Source organism: Adiantum capillus-veneris, chromosome 16 (genome assembly GCF_014529385.1).
Source record: "Adiantum capillus-veneris isolate H3 chromosome 16, ASM1452938v2, whole genome shotgun sequence".
NCBI lineage: Eukaryota > Viridiplantae > Streptophyta > Polypodiopsida > Polypodiales > Pteridaceae > Adiantum > Adiantum capillus-veneris.
This window is the reverse complement of record NC_140946.1, coordinates 113,267,133-113,275,351: the sequence shown is the minus strand read 5'-3', so window position 1 is coordinate 113,275,351 and position 8,219 is coordinate 113,267,133.

Below are 8,219 nucleotides of genomic sequence, written 5' to 3'. Positions count from 1 at the left end.
GAGTTGGAATGTGTCCACTCAAGAAAAATCTCTTCCACTAGGGCAAACGCCAGCAACATGCCAAAAAGACGTCCAAATGGTCGTTTTTGAAGATGTAAAACACCAAAAGAACAACCGACTGCTTTGACAGAAAGTCAAAAGGAAATGAAAGTCATCCTGAGTCATACAATGACCAAAAAGAACGGCGACCATCACCTAAGTGGTCTACTCCGACTCCAGAAATAGCTAAGTGCTGCAAACAGGGAGTACACTCTTCCAAATTGATTAAAACTTAATGTGTGTGTCTAGGAGAGCCTACTAACAACATTGTGGTCAACTAACATCAAAAAACTGGTAAAAATGACTAGATGCTGAGTCTATCGCGATAGACTTGCTCATACACTTAGACAAGTAAAATTTTGATTTTGACTTCATAAAGGGAACTAACAAGGAATAATGACCACAAATATCAAATCAAAGTGCAAAATTGCTCTCTATTGACCAAGTAACTGAGTCTATCGCGATAGACAAACTATTTTTATCTTTGGGGGGAGGCTTTTCAAAATTTTCACAAGGATAGACTTGAGGAAGCATATGGAGGCAGTACACCAAATTTGGAGACAAGATGGACTCATATGGCAAGCCGAGATAGACTTGACAGCAACTCAGAGTCAGAACAGGGCATTTCAATGGCAGACAGTTAAAATTCACATGTGAGAGGTCCAGAAACCTTGCATCAACTAGGAGAAGGCAGACAGATGACTACAGAGCCAAAATATGACAAGATGACACTAAGGCCCAGTCTATCGCGATAGACTTAGCAGAGTGATACAAGGACATCTGATCAAAAATTGGAATCAACAGTTAGCTTCAGCATGATGCAAGAGGACTACCCACTAAGTTTGAGCCCAAAACAACACAAAATGAGGGAGATAGACCAACATCTCCTTAGAAGGAATCTGGAAAATGGAAGTTGATTCAAAAAGGGGTCACTTGACATCCACTTGAGATGAAAATACGATCAAATCATGTACAAGACATGAGGAACCAACTGGTTAAGTCACATGTGGAAAATATGTCTCTGTCAAAAGATAGCCAGTCTATCGCGATAAACTGAGCATAAATTGCAAATGAGCTGATTTTCAGTTTGTGACTATTATAGGGTGACCTTACATGCCCTATGCACATACACCACACAAAATTTCAAGGCATTTGGACTTGTTCTCCTTCATCAACAACATTAATTTGAAGCCGTCAGAGTCGGGCAATGAAAAAGTTTGTCTATCTGCTAACATTTTACCTTAACTCATCTTAGGATTAAGAAGGCTCACCTAGATGCATGATTAAGTGGTAGTCAATTTAGAAAATAAGTACTATGTTTGTACATTAACCGTTACTTGTGAATACAGGATCCATGGACGCTTCTCCGGGAAAAAGGAAAGGCAAGAACCTGGCAACGGAAGGTGCAATACCCTATGCACTTCTACCCAATTCATTAAAGCCAGCGGCCACCCAGATACCTGCAGAAGTGCAACAAGAAGCAGCCTTCCAAATCTACCAAGGCTCCTATGTGGATGACAAAGGAAATGTAGTGGATACAGTAATGATCCCCAAGGAGGCAGAAAATTACCTGAAAAGATCACCGCAAAGGTCATTGCTGAAAAAAGTTGGCTTGTGGAACTTTGTTTCACTACCACCAGTGGGGATAGACTTCAAGAGGGTACAACACCTAATTGAGACTATCCAAGAAGACGGAACTTGCAGGGTGGCATGCATGGATAATGAGGTGATGGAGATTCAGATCACCAAGGAAATCATCAAAGAAGCATTAAAATTGTATGATCAGGGAGCCAACATGAGAGAAAGAAGGAAGAATCTCATGGTCTACCTGCAAAGATCCAAACTGCCTTCTTTCGAACTCATAGAAAACCCGAAAGTAAGAGAGCTGACACAGGTATACATCAATGTTTGTTGAGCTACAGCAAGAGACCGCCTAGATACACTACACCACACGGGGTCATCTCAACAACATTGACCTGGGCTATGGGAATGACACATGAGTTCTATATAGATCATGCATCATATGTGTTTGAGGAAGTGACAAAGCTACGGCAGGACAAGCCAAATTACATTGCAGGAGGAGAATTCCTCACCAGAATAATATACCAGGCCATAGTTGCGGCAGATCAGCTACCACCTGCTCCTCATCAAAACGACTGGCTGGTGTTAAGAGAGAATATTGAAGACAGATCACAAAGGCGAGTACCGGCCTCTACTAACACCATTGGAGGACGCAGGCTGGAAAGAGTCACCAGAAGTACACAGGAAAAGATGGAAGAAGAAAGAAAAACTGAAGAAGAAGATTTGAGACTAAGGAAGCAGAAAGCGAAAATGGAGAACAACACCAGATTGCAGAAGGTAGCAAAAATGGAAAGAATGCTCTACGAGGCGATGTAGGTGCCACTTGGAGACCCTCTAGTAGCACTTACACATTGAGAACAAAGAATAAACACAACCCAGCTTTTGAGTTGGACTGGTTTGAGAGATACATCCAAGAGAGGAATGTTATGGATGAACCAGAACTACTACTTGAAGAGGAGGATCTCCAAACCTTGAGAGATCAGTTAAGGCCAACTTCACGAGATCAGGAAACACCACCTCCATCTCCAAGGCCAAAGACAAGTGAAAGGCATTCAACCCCACCTGCTGACTCTCCTCCGCATTCAGAGAGCTCACATCGTGATGAGAGGGTTCATACACCACCCAATGAAGAAGAAGAAGAAAGGACAGATGGTCACCCAAACACTAGAACAGTATCACACATTGATAAAGGCAAGCAAAAAGAGGTGGATCTGACAAGAGAAAAAGCTTCCTCCTCTCAAGAAATTGAGTTGGAAGCTACTATAGACCTGGATTTACAGTCAATGGAGACCCTACTAAACCGAACAAGACTACACAGTCGGTGGTTAGCCGATCAGAACAGGGCAAACAAAAGGAAACTAGAAACAACCCATCAAGAAGTTCTGAAGTTGTAGGAGCATAGAGATGACACCCTTAAACTGATCAGTATTAGAGATGTTGAGATGCTGAGATCTTGGGGCTCAAAAGCAGAGTAAACCTCCTCAAGGAAAATTTACAGGAGTCAGAAAATTTCAATGCCATTTGTGAAGATACAATCAATGTATTTCTTGAAGAAGTCAACAAAGATGAACAAACCCAAAGGTTGGCGAAAGAAAGGCAAGATGCCCTGGAGACAATCAAAAGTTTGCAAGTCGTAATCGATGACTTACAAATTGAAGTGCAGGATTTGAGAGCAGTAATAGATATACAAGCAAGGGAGATAGAACGAGCAAAGAAACAAAAAACATTGCTACCAGCAACACTGGTGGCCAACTGCAAGAAGAAGTGGCGGCACTGAAGAGAGAGCTGGAATTGGAAAGAAAACAACGATTAATGATAGCCGAAAGTGCGCTTAGAGCTAAAGATCAATTGCAAAGGAAAATCTTGGACTTACAAAGTGAACAACAACAAGGACCCGCTCATGACAATGAAAGTAGAAAGCATTGTTTCAAAGTCTCTCTGGGAAGAAAATGAAAATTTTCACATCAGGGTAAAAGAGTTAGAAGAGTCTGCAGCCCAAAAGAAGATGGAATTTCAAACACTCCAAATCAATAATCAAACAATGGATGCACAACTTGCAAGTCTCCAAACTGCAAGGCAACACCAAGGGCAGGTACGGGTGCACCTGGAGCAAGCAGCCACGGATCTGGCTGGACTGGCAGAACTATATGGGGGTGATGATGACTATGAGGAAGAATCAGATGACCATGGGGCCACAGATACGCAGACTGATCAAACTGGCTCCAAAAACCAAGAAGAAGACGAAGATTCAATCACAAAATTTGAAGAGCAGAAGCTGGCTGAACAAATGGAAAAGCAATCAGAGATGATGTGGTACAAGGCCATGCAACTAGAGAAGGAGATGCTACAAGGGCTCTCCAGATCAGGCAAGACAGTAGCAGAGCTACGGGAAGAATGGAATGCCCGAATGTTACCCTATTCTCTACTGAAATATGAAACTCTGACACATCAACGGCAGCTCGCAAAGGAAGAACAAGTACCAGTATTTAAAGGAGAACTACAGGATCGGGAACAGCAAAACAAGATAGTAGATAGCCAGCCAAAGAGGAGGCGTCAATGGCTTTTGGATCACCCTAACAACTTGATCCACTTAGTCAATGCAGCGCCTGAGCTGAGGAATGATGGGACTTTTTGCCCAACACCCCGAACTTATACTTACAACCAACATAAAGCCTTACAAAGCAGAAATCCTACATGGCTGAACTATCCAATATTGCCAGGGCCTGCGGAAGGAGAGAGAATATCCGGTTCTTACATGGTGAAAACCCTTCAGGGTGCCATCGCAGAATTCGGAGGCTCTCCCGACCTATCTTGTAAAATGCTATGTAAAATAGCTCGGACTTTTTTGGCCTGTCTCACAGTGTTCTCAGAAAGCTGGACTTCAGAGTACATGAATACAGAAAGAAGCATATCAGAGCTATCATATGATCTAAGTGGGCCACCTACAGAGCCAGTTTTGTATGCCTGCTTCAGACGGCTAATGTTTTTGCCCAACTACCATCTCCAAACATTCGAAGAAGCATTTTACACCGGCTTCTTCATGTACAAATCCAAATTTTTTGGCCCATTAATGGCGAGCGAGTCTATGCGATATGATGCATTTCTACATCAAATCAACCAGGAAGGAAGACATCGACACTCAAGACAAAGCCAGTCATGTCGTGGTAGACATGAACTAGGAGGGGGGGAGTGTTGGAGCCCAACTTGTCCAACTGTTGTAATGAGCCCACCTTGTAAAGCCTATCAAATTCCCATTTTTATGTCAAAGACGTCTTATCATTTTGATCCACTTGTCTGGGTTATGTAAAGATTAATCAGTCATTCAGGACCCAGATGTGTTTCCACTTTGTAATTATGATGAAGAGAACCCCATGTACATTTTTGAGCTAAGGTGACTGAAGTATAAAAGTCACCTTAGAACCATTTTTTAAAAACATCATTTAAATATTAATCATGTGTCGTACGAGTCTGAGAGAGAGAGAGAGAGAGAGAGAGAGAGAGAGAGAGAGAGAGAGTGTGTGTGTGTGTGTATTATCATCTTCGCTATACGCTTCTCCCTCATCGGATTCACGACGTGACCACACCATTGCGGCAGCCTCTCCGAGAGGTACGCGCCCACGCCACGCATTCACATTTTCGAGTTGTTCGCGAGCGATCCTTCCTTGAGCTTGATTTGCTTGTAAGTAGCACAAGCAGTGTCTGTTTTCAACAATCAAGTACTTTGTGGAATGAGAGAGAGATTAGCTACACATAGATACTCATAGACTTAGGTTTCGCACACTTTTAGATTTTGACATGTGACTCTATCGCGGCTGTATTCGAGATAACTAGGGTTAAAATCTGGTGGGATTAGCCTTATAGGTAAGTATATCCGATTGAGAGAATGGTGCCTAGCCAGTTTGATGCGATTCCGAGTTCATTTGATGTGTACACGGTGTTGTGAGCGTTTAGGGATAGAGTGGGTTGCATTCAACAAGGGTTAATCATTGATGCATCATAGAAGTGCGTATGTGTAGATTGGTCTCAGGCTGACAAGCTAACGAGATTGCCTCTGAGCACCTACGGGTTAGTCGTGTCATCGGATGATAAGTATGTTGTCTGTGTCGTTCTTGTGAGTATGAAACAGGGGAGTAGTTTGCCCCAAAACAACGGTAAAATCTCTCTCTCTCTCTCTCTCTCTCTCTCTCTCTCTCTCTCTCTCTCTCTCTCATGGTCAATAACGTGGATAACGACCCTTGCATTTGCATGCCATGCATGTCCTCAAAGCAAAACAGCCCCAAGTAGACGTTAGGCGAGCTTTTATTTTTCTCAAGCTATTTAAAGAAATACACAAAATTTCCAAAAAAATATCAATATTTGTCTTGAAAAAAGCCCCTTAAAAAGATAAAGCCAAATATATCTTTAAAAATTACATTTCCATTAAATAGCAAACTTTTATCTAAAATTCTTTCTTTTTTGTTATATCTTCAAAAAGTAAATTTGCATTGAGTAGCAAAACCTCCACTAGAAGTTACCCCCTTTTTTGTTGTGTAGAATCAGACTAGAGCATTTATTCTATGTAGAATAGAAAGTCTTTTGAGTTTACAATTGAAAAGCTTGTCTTTTCTTACATTGTAAAAGGGTTGTCATTTCTTACAATCTTACCCTTAACTTTTTCATTTTAGATTAGATATTTTGTAAGTTTTTGTCATTTCTTACAATCTTATCCTTGACTTTTTCATTTTGGAGCTTGCGAGGCTAGAAGAAAAGGCAAATGTCATGTCAATCTATAGGGCAAAGACATCATAACAAACAAGTGAAAGAGTCACGATGGCTTTCTAAAAAAATAAGAAAGTGTTAAAGCCTTCAAGGTTGAGTTTAACTAGAATCGGTGTTCGAAAAAGGATTGTCTCAGCTTAGCCTTGAGCCGGTTGAAAATCGAGAATAGCCGGTTGCAAACCATGGTAAAGAGAAGAAAAAAGATGGAATATGTGAGAAAATAGCTCAAAAAACTTGCAAATTTATGTTAGTATTTTTGGTTCGCTTCTTTGTGATGAGGAGGAAATTCAACCAACGATCCCTTAATAAAAAATACTTTCTCGAATATTGATTAGAATTAATATATAGAATGCAAGAAAAGCTAAGCCATATGAGGTTGTGAAATGAAAAGAACTCATGAGTGTGTGTGTGTGTGTTTGTGTATGTACAGTGTATCTATAGAATTTACTAGAATAAAATAATAGAATGCAAGAAAAGTCAAGACATGTCAAGATGTGAAATGAAGGGTGAAATAAAAGATCCATATACTATTTTATAGCTGAAATGTATCTATAGAATTTACTAGAATAAAATAATAGAATGCAAGAAAAGTCAAGACATGTCAAGATGTGAAATGAAGGGTGAAATAAAAGATCCATATACTATTTTATAGCTGAAATAACATTTAAGGTATGTCTCAATCATCACATTTAAGGCATGTCTCTATCATGGCACTAAAAACATTGAAAGTATGTTGACCTTACTCAACACCAAGGCTTCTTTTAAAAAGCCAAAAATGCTTTGTACATAGAAGCATATAGTGTGATTAGATATTTTGTAAGGTTTTTTTTAAGTGAACAAAGAAGTGACAAGTGGCGGCCCTCTCCTTCCTTGAAAATTTGAAGTTTCTTCCTATATAGTATAGATATAGACGATTAGACTTAAGCATTGATTTGAGTCACGATAAAATTATCATAAAATTTTATGAGATATCCTTGGAAGACAAAAAGAAAGCACTCAAACTCATACCAAATAGATCATTATTTTGACTTGTGAAAAGACCTCAAACCAACAACTCATTAGAGAAGACACGAAGGTTTGCTAAGTATAATATTATAATCACATGGAAATTTTTTTGTGTTTTAATATAATATTATATTATCCATTATACATACATAATCACAAATAGTTTATATATTATGAAAGATCCCACTTAAATAATAAAGTGAAAGGTGCACATTGCATATTATCATTTGAAAATAAAATAAAATAAAAAATAAAACATACATTATATCATCCATTATACATATATAATTACGAATGGTTTATATATTAAGAAAGGTTCAACATTGGTTTCCATGTTGTGCTTGAGTTAATATAATTTTTTTCCACTCAAGCAAAAAAAAATATATATTAACTCAAGTTAATGTGAGTATGGCAAAAAAAAGAAAGGTTCAAATTAAATAATAAGGTGAAAGACTCACATTGCACATTATCTTTGAAAACATGGGTACTTATGAGATCACATGAAATTTTTGTTGTGTTTTAATATAATATTATATTATCCATTATACATACATAATCACAAATAGTTTATATATTAGAAAAGACCCCACTTAAATAATAAAGTGAAAGGTGCACATTGCATATTATCATTTGAATATAAAATAAAATAAAAAATAGAACATACATTATATCATCCATTATATATACATAATCACGAATGGTTTATATATTAAGAAAGGTTCATTATTGGTTTCTATATTGTGCTTGAGTTAATATGATTTCTCTCCACTCACAATTGTGAGTATGGCAAAAAAAGAAAGATTCAAATTAAATAATGAGGTGATAGACGCACATTG